Source organism: Epinephelus fuscoguttatus, linkage group LG19, assembly GCF_011397635.1.
Source record: "Epinephelus fuscoguttatus linkage group LG19, E.fuscoguttatus.final_Chr_v1".
Taxonomy (NCBI): Eukaryota; Metazoa; Chordata; class Actinopteri; order Perciformes; family Serranidae; genus Epinephelus; species Epinephelus fuscoguttatus.
Window position 1 is genome coordinate 28261457 of NC_064770.1, and position 13893 is coordinate 28275349.

The 13893-nt window shown below is 41.7% G+C and overlaps 1 protein-coding gene across 1 annotated transcript in view; it reads right to left on the reverse strand.

Moving 5' to 3' along the window:
• LOC125880086 (protein phosphatase 1 regulatory subunit 29) overlaps positions 1-13664 on the reverse strand; it is a 98861-nt gene extending 85197 nt beyond the window's left edge. The window contains exon 1 of the mRNA XM_049562361.1: positions 13572-13664. The gene's annotated coding sequence lies outside the window, so the exon portion shown is untranslated. The remainder of the gene's footprint in view (positions 1-13571) is intronic.
• Between the last annotated feature and the right edge of the window lie 229 nt (positions 13665-13893).

The following is a 13893-nucleotide window of genomic DNA, read 5'->3' on the forward strand; positions in this document are numbered from 1 at the left end:
GCATGCATATCAATTGTACACAAAGTCATATACACATTATATTGTAATCGCTGTGATAAAATATGTTTAACTTAAAAAAACAGGCCTCTCTGTCCACAGCATTAAAAAGCAACATTTGGAGTAAGCCTAAATTCATCACCACAACATCACGATAATCTCTAAATAAGAGTTTAGCATAAATCAGAGACATAATCTATGTTTGGCGCGGCTGAATCAGTCACGTAACAAAGGAAGCTGTGGCTTAGTTTCCAAGTGGCATTCTTAAAATAACTCTGTATTTGTTTTTGTCAGTCATTTATGCAAGCTGGGCAATTTCTTTGTGCCTGAAAAGATCAAATCTATATCTATAAATCTTAAGTAGTTCTATTTCCTGCAGCGACATTGATTTAATTTGCGGCTTAGATTATCTGCTTTCGACTGAGGCCATGCAACCACGGGTGTGGGCTGCTGAGTAAGGTTGTTTAATATGATATTAAAGAAAAGGTCTTCGTACATGTACACTGACTAGTCTGTTCACTCCAGCTTATCTGAATATGATATTTGTTCATTTTCCTCATCAACTCATGCATGCAGTGGATTTTTCATGATAACAAAAACAAGAAAAGTTGATAAAATCACTCCTGTAGGGGGCTGTGAAATATAGAAAATATAAATATAAATAGAAGCGTACCATTTTCATATCTAAACCCCACCGCGGTGCAGACACACATTCTCACGCACACTTGTCTAAGCTTTTGTCGCCTGGCTGGTGGATTAAGTGTGAGCATTTGTGAAATCATTTGAAACCCTAGGGGTGCGAAGAGGTGTGTGTGTGTGTGTGTGTGTGTGTGTGTGTGTGTGTGTGTGTGTGTGCGCACGCATACGTATGTTTGTGTCGCTGTGTTTATGCGCGCAATGTGCTGTGCATTTGGCTTAGGTTTGTGCACATTATACAGCATATGTCTGCTTATGTTTGGGGCCCGCAGTGTGTCTGTGTGATTCAGCTCTGCTGTGAGTGACTGCACACCGGAGGAACTGCAGTAAAAGAACATTGATAAAAAATAAAAAAAATAAAAAAATACTGGAAAATGAAAAAGAAGAAGAAATAAACTTCCCTTGGCTTGTTTTAACAGAGGATGTACAGCAATCAATATTATTATTGACCAAGGGGAGAGGTAGCATTTGTTTGACTATCGATTACTTCAAGTCAACAGTGTATTTCTACATTTTAGCCTCCATGACTCCAGACTCTGCGCCTGAGAAGCTGAGTAAGCATCACAAAGCATCTAAAGGGAACCTGAATGAGGTAAATGTGAAGGTTTCTTTTAATACATTTTTTATATATGAATGAAGGTGCACACATATACACAGTGTAAGGTTTAGTCAGCTGAAGAAATCAGTGAGTATACTAAAAGCAGCTTCTGAGTGCAGATGTGTGTCTGCAGGCGGTAGGTTAGGGTGAGAGATGCGTTTCTAATCTCTAATCCCCTGGAACAAACTGAATTATTCTGCCCTCCAAACACCTGTCTGTCTGTCTGTCTACAGTACAGTGCTACATTTACTCAAGTACTGTGCTGAAGTACAATTTTGAGGTACTTTACTTGAAGCATTTCCATTTCATGCTATTTTGTTCCTACACTACATTCAACCCAATCGCCAGAGTAATTGTTGGCATTTCTACACATCATGGATATGTGAGATCTGTGAATTTCAAATGTAGCAGATATGCTGAAACTTTACAATATTACATTTTATGGAGTGACAGCACAGTGGTAAAGTTTAGGCACAAAAAGCATGTGGTTAGGGTTAGGGTTAGGACAACATCATAATTTGGCTTTTGATGTGGAAAACATGGCTGAAAATGTCCCAACCTATCGTTTAACCCTTTGAAATCTGGAACAACAACACTTTTCTTGTGCTGAGTATTTCGTGAGTATTTAAATCTATCAACCCTGAGAAAATTGGTGCAATTTCTTTAAAAAATAATAATAATAAATAAATAGTGTTTTTTTTAAAAAAATGGGCAAAAATAAACAGCCAGGGAAATTTTCTTTCTTTTTTTTTTAATTTTCTCATTTTTAGGGTAATTTTTTCCGTCATTGTTCATTGCCCTCTTGCCTTCCATGTGTTTAAAAAAAATCAAGCCAATTTGCTCAGGTTTCAAAGGGTTAAAAATACCATCTTTACCTCCGCCAAGGAGGTTATGTTTCGCCGGCAGTGGTCTGTTTGTCTGCAAAATAACTCAAAAAGTTCTGAACGGATTTTGATAAAATTCAGGAAAGGCTGATAATGGGACAAGGAACAGATGATACAATTTTGGTGGTGATCGGTTGAAGCGAAGTGGATAAAATAAAAAAATGGCGGGGAAATCTGAGCTGCTTGGCGGAGGTCTGCGCTCTCAGAGTGCTCTAGTTTGATATCTGTTGGTCTCAATGGTTGGTCTGCTACTGTCTGCTGCTTGCCACCCTGCTCGCCTCACTGTCATGCCATCATCATCCTCTTCTGCTACTGATGAGACACTCAGCTCACATACATGTAATCTGAACTATGTCACTTTAAAGGTTGAATGTAACATATCCATGGTTTGCAGAAACATACAATGCCCACATCTTATTCTGACGACTGGGCTGCTACATGACATGACATGACAGGCTTAGTTACTCTGGACATCAAGATGAAACACAAACTCTAAATATACAACGCTTTATACTTTAGGTTCATTCAGCTGCTAATATTGGAGCATTTTTACAGTGTGGTATTGCCACTTCTACTTCCTCCAGCACAAGTCTACCCACCATCTCTGCAGCGCTTCTGGCCTGCATTTTCAGTCTGTCTGCACAAGTGTGTGTTTTCCTCCTGTCTCACCCATCACACTGAAGCCCACCTCTCTCCCTCTCTCTTCATCTCACTCTGTCTCTCTTTTCCTGTCAGTTTATTAGTTTTAAGTGACATATGTGACCTGAAACCAAAGTGAAATTTGTATCAAACTGACAGGGCAGACTGAAAAAAACTCTACAGCAGCTCAGAACTCAGGCAGATTTCAGGAATTTCCATATATCCAGCAATGATGACTATAACTTTTAAGCTACTAGCAAATAATTGCATGTTTTGTGAGTAGGATGGTTTGTGAATATGTAAGAGACTAGCTGCAGTGTGTTTGCTCTATATCAGTCAGTGGGTGGGCACCTGGGGTGGGTCTTACTCCTAAAAAGCAATGATTGCTCTTGAAAAACAGTGTCTCCCTCAGCAAGATTAAACATTCAGAGTTACTCGTGACCATCTGCTGAAGTTCAGCGTGGCAAAACAGCCATGACTTTGCAACTTATCATGAATTTTTTATTTCTGTCTCATAGGCCGTGTTCAGACTGACTTTAGCCCCGTGTTAAAAAAAAAATGCAGCCCTCTCATTCATTTGAATGGGGCCCATCTGTTGGCCCAGCGGTGGTGCCGATGCAGAAGGCTCCATCAAAAACACTACAGGGTCGTCGCAAATAAGTTGAACCTGGCTCAGCTTTTGCTGCAAGATAATGAAATGCTGTATTTCTACTGCAATTGTGCTGACAAAAGATTGAATAACTGCAGCTGTGATAACTTTCCAGAGCTGTAAAGTCCACTCTTATGGTGTTATAAACCACTGTGCAGGGTTTCAGCATTGGATAAGCTTTCACATTCATGGATCTATTACTCAAACTGGCTTTCCTGGATTGAACTTTTTATTATTCGGGTTCAGGGTGAATTATTTTGGCTATACTACGACAAAGGGCAGGTTAGGTTCGTCTGGACATTTTTATGCTTTCTGCACTGCTAAAAAAATGTCTGCTTCAAGAGCAATACATTTAAAATCAGGCTGATTCTGGAGTCATCTTGCAGGCTGAGACATTGAAACAGTTTCTATAGGCTGCAGCACAGTTAGAATGCAGACAGATGTTTTAGAAGAACATACCCACACTCACCCAACTAAACTGACATCCAGCAAATACGTTAAACCTCGCTCAAATTTTGCTGTGACCTAATGAAATGCTGCATTTCTACTGCAAAAGATTGAATAACTGCAGCTGTGATAACTTTCCAGAGTTGTAAAGTCCACTCTGATGGTGTTATAAACCACTGTGCAGGGTTTCAGCATTGGATAAGCTTTCACATTCATGGATCTATTACTCAAACTGGCTTTCCTGGATTGAACTTTTTATTATTCGGGTTCAGGGTGAATTATTTTGGCTCTACTGAGGCAAAAGGGAAGGTTAGGTTTGTGTGAACACTGCTTCAAGAGCTGATTCTGGACTCATCTTGCAGGCCGAGACATCGAAACAGTCAGTTTCTATAGGCCGCAACATAGTTAGAATGCAGACAGATGCTTTAGTAGAACATACCAACACTCACCCAACTAAACTGTGCCTAGACATACAGACACACACACACACATGCGCACACTAGCACACACACACACACACACACACAGGGCCAGCAGAGATACTGTCTCTGTGCGAAACTGCAGATGCAGAGTGGTTGACAGAGCTAAAATATTTATACCCAGATCTTAGCAGTCTGTACTAAGAGAAGGAGAGAGACACAGGGAAAGACGGATAAAGAGAGGGAACGAGGGAGAGATTCAAGACAAGAGGCAGGCTACAAGAAAGAGGGCGATGGAAAGTGTCAGTGTGTGTGTGTGTGTGTGTGTGTGTGTGTGTGTGAATAAGAGGAAAAGCAGAGTAATAACAACATAGAGGGAAAGAGAGAGAGAGAGAGAGATGAGTGTGCTGCACAGATGCCAAATGAATCTAGGGCAGTCCAGAAAAAAAACAAGGCATTATTCCAAAATCCACTTTGTATGTGTGCAAGTATGTGTACGTAATTGTATTTCTATATTTGTGTGCGGGTATGTGTGTGTGTGACGTACAAGCAAATATGTAAGCATCCGTCTAATGTCATCGTAACATTCCAGAGGCTGAAACACAAGTCGAAATACCACAGTTTCTTTATTTTGCCCCGTCTTTGTGCTTTTTTATTCATCATCCTTTAACAATTACAGCGCGCTCTGCATCACACCCACCTCTTCTTCCAGCATGTTCCATGTTGTCCCTATCTGGTTTTCTCTCTCACACATATCCGAGACATTTTTTATTTTTTTATTTTTTTTTTATTCTTCATCAAACTCGAACGCTGAAGGATTTGGTGTGTGCAAGCATGGGTGTGGGTTAATAGGGGTGGGGGGTTGGCACGAAGCAAAGATGATGGCAGATGGTGTCCTTACTTAACGCACATACTGTACACACACAGACACTGAGCACTAACTAAACAGATACACCCTCAAACGGAGAAATATGAGCACATATGTAATGCGCATGGCACGTAATATGCATACATGCAGATCTCTGTGACAGCTTTGGCAACCCTAGTAAAGCACCAGCAGCTATGTTTTGTTTACATGCATTACTTGAAGTTTGTGTCGAGGTTTGATAGTTACCAGAGCTTGTACAGTTGTATAGTCTTTCATTTCATATACTTTTAATTATTTATTTTTTACTTTCTTTTTTTACTTCGTACTACTGGCACACGTGAATTTCCCCTCTAGGGATCAATAAAGGCTTATCTAATCTTTTTAAAATTCTTCCGTTCACAACCCAATTCAAAATCGATTTTGGATTAAACAAGCAGCTGCCACTTTGATCTTCTTTTATATTTTTATGCCAACGTTTTACCACGCAGGAATGTATTGTACTCATTATCACCAGAAACGTTTTAAATGGCTGCGTTTTTTTTTTGTAACTTGGCCCAATAATAAAAAAAAAACTCCCACACATTGATCTCTGCTTTTTTCAGTCAGATGATTTTGATTGAGACTTTAAACAATTTCAAATTACAGTGCACTGAAAAAACTGAAAAACACGAGTTAATCCATTTTGTTTAAGTGCTTACAGTTGACTGCAGTAAGAGCCTGAAAATAGCACTCCTAACAGTAACAGCTGCATGTTGTATGAGTCATGTCAAGCTCCTTCTTCCTCGGGAGATTATTAAAACCAAATGCGTCCCAACACTTTGTTCCACTGGAGATAAGGCTAGTTGAATTAATTTGTCCTCCTTTGCAGCATCATAGAAGCACTTGACTGTCTGCACTATATGATCAAAGCATAAAGTTCCATCTATGTCATAGTGCTTGTTATTTAGAGAAAAAAATGAGTAAATCTAATTGATGTGCAAGGTTTGTTACACAACCTTGATTCTTTCATTAATGTATGTTTTCCACCTGTGCAATATGAAGCAGGCTAGAGGTATACATGTATGTGGATTTTGAGGCGGAGAACACACGTCCACCATAATATTTAGGGTGCTTTCAGACCTAGAGTTGTCTCCTTTGGTCTGAATCAGGGACTAATTTTGTTACAAAGTTGCATAATTGCCTAGAGTTGGTTCGTGTTCTCACGGCAGCATTTACAAGCGGACCAGATCAAATGCCATGCGCAATTGGTCAGAATTTCCATGTGGGAAAAATCCAGGAAGTAAACCAAACGCTGAAGAAGAGTACACTTGCAAGATAAATGTGACACTTTCTAATGTCACAATGGAGGGACAACTACGCAGGTTGATTTTAGCGCTGCTCATCGTGGACTATATTGCTGTCATTGTTCATTTTAGTCAAACCATACAGTTTGAAAACGAGGCGCGGCTCCAACTAGAAAACAATGTTTTGATGCATTGGATGTGCTGAATGTGCATATTAAGGCAGTACAGGAGGAGGTGCACATTAATAATCCTCCAGGACTGTAACATGCTCATGTTTAACCCAAACAATGTGTCATATGACTGCAGTTGGTTCAGATCTAGGTCGGAACATGTTCTCACCACAAACCACCTCTTCAAGAAGGTCTGGTCCGGTTGTTTCTGTGTACATCCAAGCGCGATTGCTGTGTTCACACCTGCACACAACGAACAACGAACCGCACTCAGGAGGCAAACCAGCTTGGGTTTGATTGAACTGAACCAAACAGGGCAGTGGGGGAAAGCAGCCTTAGAACATGTGTATTGCGGACTTCAATTTTGACAAAATTAAAAACATTTCTTCCTTTAACTGACGCAGAAAAGACACAAACTGATGCATAGAAATCCCCAGTAATGCAGGAATTAACTGTGGCTTAAAATTTCCTAAGGACCTCCAACTGCTTGTTTATGTGTGTTTGTACAGCATGTGGTAGTGTTTGTGCCAGTGTGAACAATCAAGAGTATGTGTGTGTTGGTGGGGGGTTCTTGTGGCTAATACACACGCATCAGTCAACAACATCACACGTCCCTCTGTGCTGAAGCGAGACGTGCATGTCCACACACGCATCTAAGCGCTCACGTACACGTCGCTTTGGTATGTCACCACAAAAGAACCAACACCTTCCCTCAAACAGACACGCATCGCTGCGCCGCCCCCTTTCTTTCTGCTCAACAGCTTTTCCCCATCAAAAACATTTTGTCAATGTCAGGTCACTTCGCACCACTTTGTCACTCCAATTACGGCTATAACGTGCTGAGCTGTGAATCCATTAACGTGAGAGGAGGAGTACAGTATTGTCGGATGATTGCCCTCAACATAAAGACTGCTGTGGGTTCATTGAACAATGGTATTTGGATACCATTGATTTCCTAAACATGGTTAGCAACCCCCCACTGTATTTTGCACGGATCTACCTGTGGCTTTGAAGGTAATAAAAACAGTATGCCAGTGCGACCTGCTGATTCATTTCAAGTGCATGAACCATCAATTATAAAGCCTGATTCATGGCTTGCAACACTGGGCGAAAGACCTTCCATCACCTTTTTTTCTGTCCGTAGCAGTTATGTTGACAGGTATGAGATATGACCATACCTAAGGAGCAGAGTACCTACCATCCAAGGAGTCAAGGTCTTAAAAAATTGTGGTTCACCAACTTCTGATTATTTACTCTAAACTCCTTGCCTTTCTTCTTTCCTATATTCTTTAACCTCCTTGGTTCTCATCCTTCTCTGTTTCATGTTTTCGCCTCTTTATTCCCCTTATGATTTCTCCTGTCTGGAGCCTCTGGCTGTCCACTCTCTCATCTCATCTTCTCATGGAACAGAAAACCGTGGTTTCCCCCCTCATCAACACTTTCAAGCCCCGCAAAAGTACAGCTAATGAACAAGCTCGCCGTTGCTGTCGAGTTTCTGAAACCTCATCAGCGAATCACTGTCTGCCATGTCTCTCAGTCTCTAGCCCAAGGGGACCTCCCACAGGTTCCTGGCAGTGAAGGAGTGACGGTTGTTGTGAAACATGACTGTCGTATTGATTGCACGGAGCACTGCAACAGCTGTTAGGCTGAAAGAGAGCGCAGTGTGCTATGGCTAAGGATTTGATGTGGAGGAGTGAGCAAGTGTGAATGTCTCCCAAGGGTTATCCCTCTCAGGATCTTTGCATAATCCTTCCTGATGGGTACGGAAATCAATGTGGAGGGCGTGGCTGGGAAAGGGAGGCCAGGGGAGGTGGAGCTGGTGGGGAATGCTAAAGATTCAAGACTGCCAATAGTGCGCCTGAGAACTAACAGAGCTGGTTCCTTGAATATACAATTAGGATAAGAAACATGTGGGCATACAGTGTAATTAAGGAGGCACGATACTGAAATTTGCATCCTTTTGTTGAAGAGAATTGTGCCGACATTTATTTTTTTCCATAGCCCATACAATCCTTGGATGCATACTGTATGTATGGATGAAAAAAAGAATACATTGTAAATTGCATTCAAATATTTTCATTACTAATTAAAGAGGTTGAAAAGGTGCCATTTTATTTGTGTATCCTATTATGATTGAAATTATAGTCCTATTTTAAATGCTAGGTTTTTCTTTTTTTTTTTTTTTGCCAACATAACCAGTGTAAACAGTCTTTTTTAAAGCATCAGTAGCTTTAATAACTTTGTGTTTGTGTACTAAATGGCTTGCCAATCAACCTGTCAACCTGTCAAAGCAGTTTCAATCCCATGTTTTGAATTGACAGATTGTGCCTTTAAGGTTGCATTGTATCTGGAGCACGGAGTTGCTAACGGCAACAACTCAACAAAGCCAGTTGTTGATAGTGAGAAAGAATTTGGTTTAGTGACTTAGTGAGAGAGATAATGACTGACAGATAACTAGTCAGCTAAGCAGCCAGCCACCATCTGCTTTATTAGTCCGTGAAATTGCATGACTGTTACATTTTGCATGGAGTTTGTCAACTTAACATTTCGCCAAAGGTATGTGCTGTCACCATCGACTGTAAAAAATAATAGAAGGCACTACCATGACATCACACACCTGTTTTGGAGCCAAAGGTGAGCATATTTGGGTGAGAGGCTGGCGCTGTGAAGGAGCGAGGGGTGGATCTGACTGGGAAGCCAAGGACACTATCGGCAGATGGCCTTTCACTCAAAGCAGCCCGCCCTTAATTAAGCATAACTTTAAGTCTAAATAAAATGTAAACGGATGACTTACATAAAAATTCAACACTGTACAGTTGTCTTAAAGGGGGGCATTAGTCATAGAGGCCAAAACTATTTTTTGCAGCAGGCTGTAAACATGTTTATTTCTGCTCTAAAGTTGGGCTTTTTAATCTGAGGGTCTATGGGGGTTCACTTGCTTTTGGAGCCAGCCCCAAGTGGCCATGCACCCATGTCACTTTTGTGTTGGCTTCATTTTTTTAGCCCTGGAGGTTGCCCCTTGGCTGTCATTCAGGAATTATGGATAAGTGAGTTTAAAGGTCCAGTGTGAGGGATTTAGTGACATCTAGTGGTGAGGTTGCAGAATTGAAACTTGAAACTCTTGTGTGTAGGAAAAATATGGTCATCAAGCCAAAAATGTGAAAACGTGAGTGGCCCTACCTAGAGCCAGTGTTTGGTTTGTTCATTCTGGGCTACTGTACAAACAACATGGTGGACTTTGTGGAAGAGGACCCACTCCGTATGTAGATATAGATGCTCATTCTAAGGTAACAAAACACAACTGTTCTCAGTTTCAGGTGATTATTAACTAATTAAAAGATAGTTTTGAATGCCCCTAAATCTTGCACACTGTGCCTTTGATATACCTTTATTTTGCTAGCATTTAACTGATTATGAAACATCTTCCAAATCTCACCCAACTAATCATTTGTCTGTATTGTAGTAGCACTCCATCCCTGCATGCAATCCAACACATGAGGAGCCTGATACTTTGACCTGTAGCTGAGTGCAGGGTGAATTAATTAGGTCAGCGGAGCCCTAAGTGCGTTGGCCTCTCGGTGCACCGAGGTCGGAAAAATATCATGACACTAATGGCTCTAATTATCAACTGTTCAATAACTACTCAAGCTCCTGTCCATCTGGCTCCCAACAGGGCCAGTCTACTGATAGATGTTCCAGTTAAGTCTTGAGCAGGAAAGAGAGATATTGCGGGAACTTGTTTTTCTTTTTAGACATCCTAGTTTCAACTGCCATACCATTTTAGTTCATCATTCATCAGACTAAATGATACTGTTGAGTATACCAACATACAATAAACAATAAGTTCTTAATTTATCATTTTATCTTGTTACGCATAGATATCTGTAATGTCATTTTTGGTTGTATTATTGTGTCTTTTCTTCGATTTATTTTTCATGTTTCCTGTGTCATGTCTTTATGTTGCTGCTGTAACGCAGTCCTTCACACTAGCATATTCTTTACCAAGTGAACTCCACAGTATCTCACAGCATGTCTTAGTTTTCACACAAGTGAAGTAAGCAGGAAGAAAATTGCACTTCAGGTTTCTTTCCGCATAACATCCATCACCTCTTGAGAGCGACCCCAACAGACAGCGCCATGGATTCCCTGAATTATGGCTAACGTAGTTCAATAGTATTCTGATGAACTCAAGATTACATGGCAACAAGGCAGTGGGTTTGGTAGGTGGGTGGTCATTATTCAGGTCTCCCAGGGCCGCCTCCCCTACTGATTTCCTCTCCCCCTTTTTCCTGGTACACCACTGATCTGTGATTGCAATTGATTGGAGACTGCTCATCATTCCTCCAAGGGCGACATTGGGAATCATCGACATCAGGAGGGAATGGATTTAGGGAGATAAGCAGAATAGGATAAATGAATGCAGCAGGTGGAGAGAGGATGAATGTGTGGAAACCAAAGGGGTGTAATACAAGACAGGGCATAATGTGAGGCATTGTGGCTTAGCATGTTTTCCTTATGTATTTCTACTTAATTCAAGTGGGTGTGACCAATGATTGATGGGCTAGGCTTCAGCATGGATGGTACAGCCACTAGGAGAGGGTGTCCTTATTAACTGAAAGCAATTTACTGTATGAGAATGCATCCGCCTTCTTTGCAAAACGATTTTGAGCAGAACCTGATGTTATTAACTATTGATCAGCCACTGATTACAGAAACAGCGCGGCCTTATTGACATTTATTCTTCAGTGTAAGACCAAGATGAGCTGACTGCACCCAGCTGACCACTAACATCCTTAGATACTGATATTTGGTTGAATTTAGACTGTAACATCAGCTGACCAAAATGTAATGTCAGGACTACATCTATTTTTGATTACCCTTAATACACATAACGTTATTCATCCCTACAACAGGAAATACTTTTTTTCATGAACGTTTTTGGTGATTGTCTCCATTCAGTCCCTTCGTCTTATCACATTTAACCACGGCTATCTTTGTTTTGACGGGCAGTGGCAGCTGGTATGTGATAGAATTTAAGTTTTAAGCCATGATTTCTATTCTAGCACCCAAAAACACAACACCAACATTTAAAGACTCCTATGTAGCCTACAGCCATGTGGTGGCGAGTCGTGTTTTGCCTCCAGCTAACAAACTGATGTCATTGTGAAGTCGGCCCTAAAAGGGTCTATAATGATATTCAGTTGTAGATTTTAATGTCTGTCTGATGTAAGAGTCCAGCATCTTTCTAATGTCATAGACACCTGGTGCCAGCTGGGTAGCAAGGCTCTTGACTTGAGAGTTTGTATGTTCTCCCCGTGTCAGTGTGGGTTTTCTCCGGGTACTCCAGCTTCCTCCCACAGTCCAAAGACATGCAGGTTAAATGGTGACTCTAAATTGTCTGCAGGTGTGAATGTGAGTGTGAATGGTTGTCTGTCTCTATGTGTCAGCCCTGCGATAGTCTGGCGACCTGTCCAGGGTGTATGTCAGCTGGGATAGGCTGACTGAACTGTAAACACATTTAATCTCAAATATATTGAGTCGTAAGTGGTATTTTAAAAAACAATTTTGATGGTTTGGCAAACACTAAACAGTTAGTTCTAACTTTTAAAAGTGAATGACTGTGTAAACAAAAACAAAAGAATTATGCCATCTGCCAGCTTCCTTATTCCAGCCAAACACTCCCATGCAGAACTCAACTCCTGATTCCTCTTTGATATCTCCTGCTATTATCCTCGAATCACCCAAGTGAACAAGAAACTGCTCCCCGCATTAACATCATGCATGCAGATCATGCTTGAGCATACACTTGTCACATCTTAGAACCATTCAATCTCCCAAATACAGCCCACCAAAGCCTGTTTTGCGCTCGGTCAGCACAATGCGCTGTCCATGGTGCTGAAGCTCTCTGCACTCCGTTCACCATGCTCTGCCGTTTAGCACAGGGGTTGATGGACACCTTTAACTGTCTCTCACACACACTGCTGATTAATTGAACCGACGTAGTGGCAGATCATTTTAGAATGTTGCTCACAGTTGCTACGTGTTATCTCGTGCCTGGCAGTGGAGAATGTGTGGGCGAAGGAATCTGTGTGGTCCATCGGTCAGTAGTCGGACACTGTTGCTGCTGCTGGCAGGAAATCTCTCTCTCCCTCTCTATCTCTCTCACTGGCTCACACGCACGCACGCACCAGCACAGAAGAACTAAAGGCAGCTGACACTGAAGCCCTCATTGCAGGTAAAGTGTGGCGCCTGTCGTGCGACATAGTAGTCAACACTGCTGGAAAGCTGGGCCACTCACCCTAAAAAAACACAAGCTGGAACACACACACACACACACACACACACACACACGCATCGCCAGTTTTATCCCCTGCGTGATTCCTCCCTCGATACTAAATCCCTTCTCGCACATCTGTCCATGGCGCGTACTCTGCCCGTCCATCCTATCCCCGCAGAACCCAGCATAAATACCAGCCTGGCTTCATGTGACACTTTAAATCTATGGGCGCAGATTTTTAATCACTTCTGTTTGGCATTTAAAACCCGAACATGCAGTAAAAGCGTGTTGTGCTACTATACAACAACTGTAGCCAAACGGGGGGGAAAACAGACTTAATACCCATCAATAAAATCTTTATCCGTTATTATTCAACATCACAAGTCCGCTCAAAATCGCACTTAATGCCAACCCCGAGCAGAAAAACATGCCCCCGTAACGATCAACCATATGGGCTTCTGTTGCACCAAGAGGACTCAACCCAACAGAGCGTTGGAGTCTGTAGTGCAGGTGCATGCTCGCTCTGCTGCCGTCGCTTGCATCCATCGCACATGATTTATCACACCAAAGATACATCACATCATTTTTTAAAATCATATTATTACAAGTCCTAAGATGGAAACGTGCAATTTTTCGTACAGTACCTTCACTTATTTCCTTTCCAAATTATGCGTCCGTTGGCTGAAGCAAAGAGATTTTTTTTTTCATCCACTGCTAACGTCGCAGGCTCAGCAGCGCGGCGGGAGAGGATGACTGAGAGAGAGAGAGAGAGAGAGAGAGAGAGAGGTGGAGGAGAGATAGAGATGAAGAGAGGGAGAGGTGGAGGATGCACAGACCTCTGCGTAGAGTAATATGGTTGAACTGCAGTGGGCATCTGCCTCTACAGCTGTGGAGTGAATACCTGCAGACACACTTTGTAGCAGCGCTTACTTTCATTAACCACTGTGGGGCAAAAAAATAGCAACT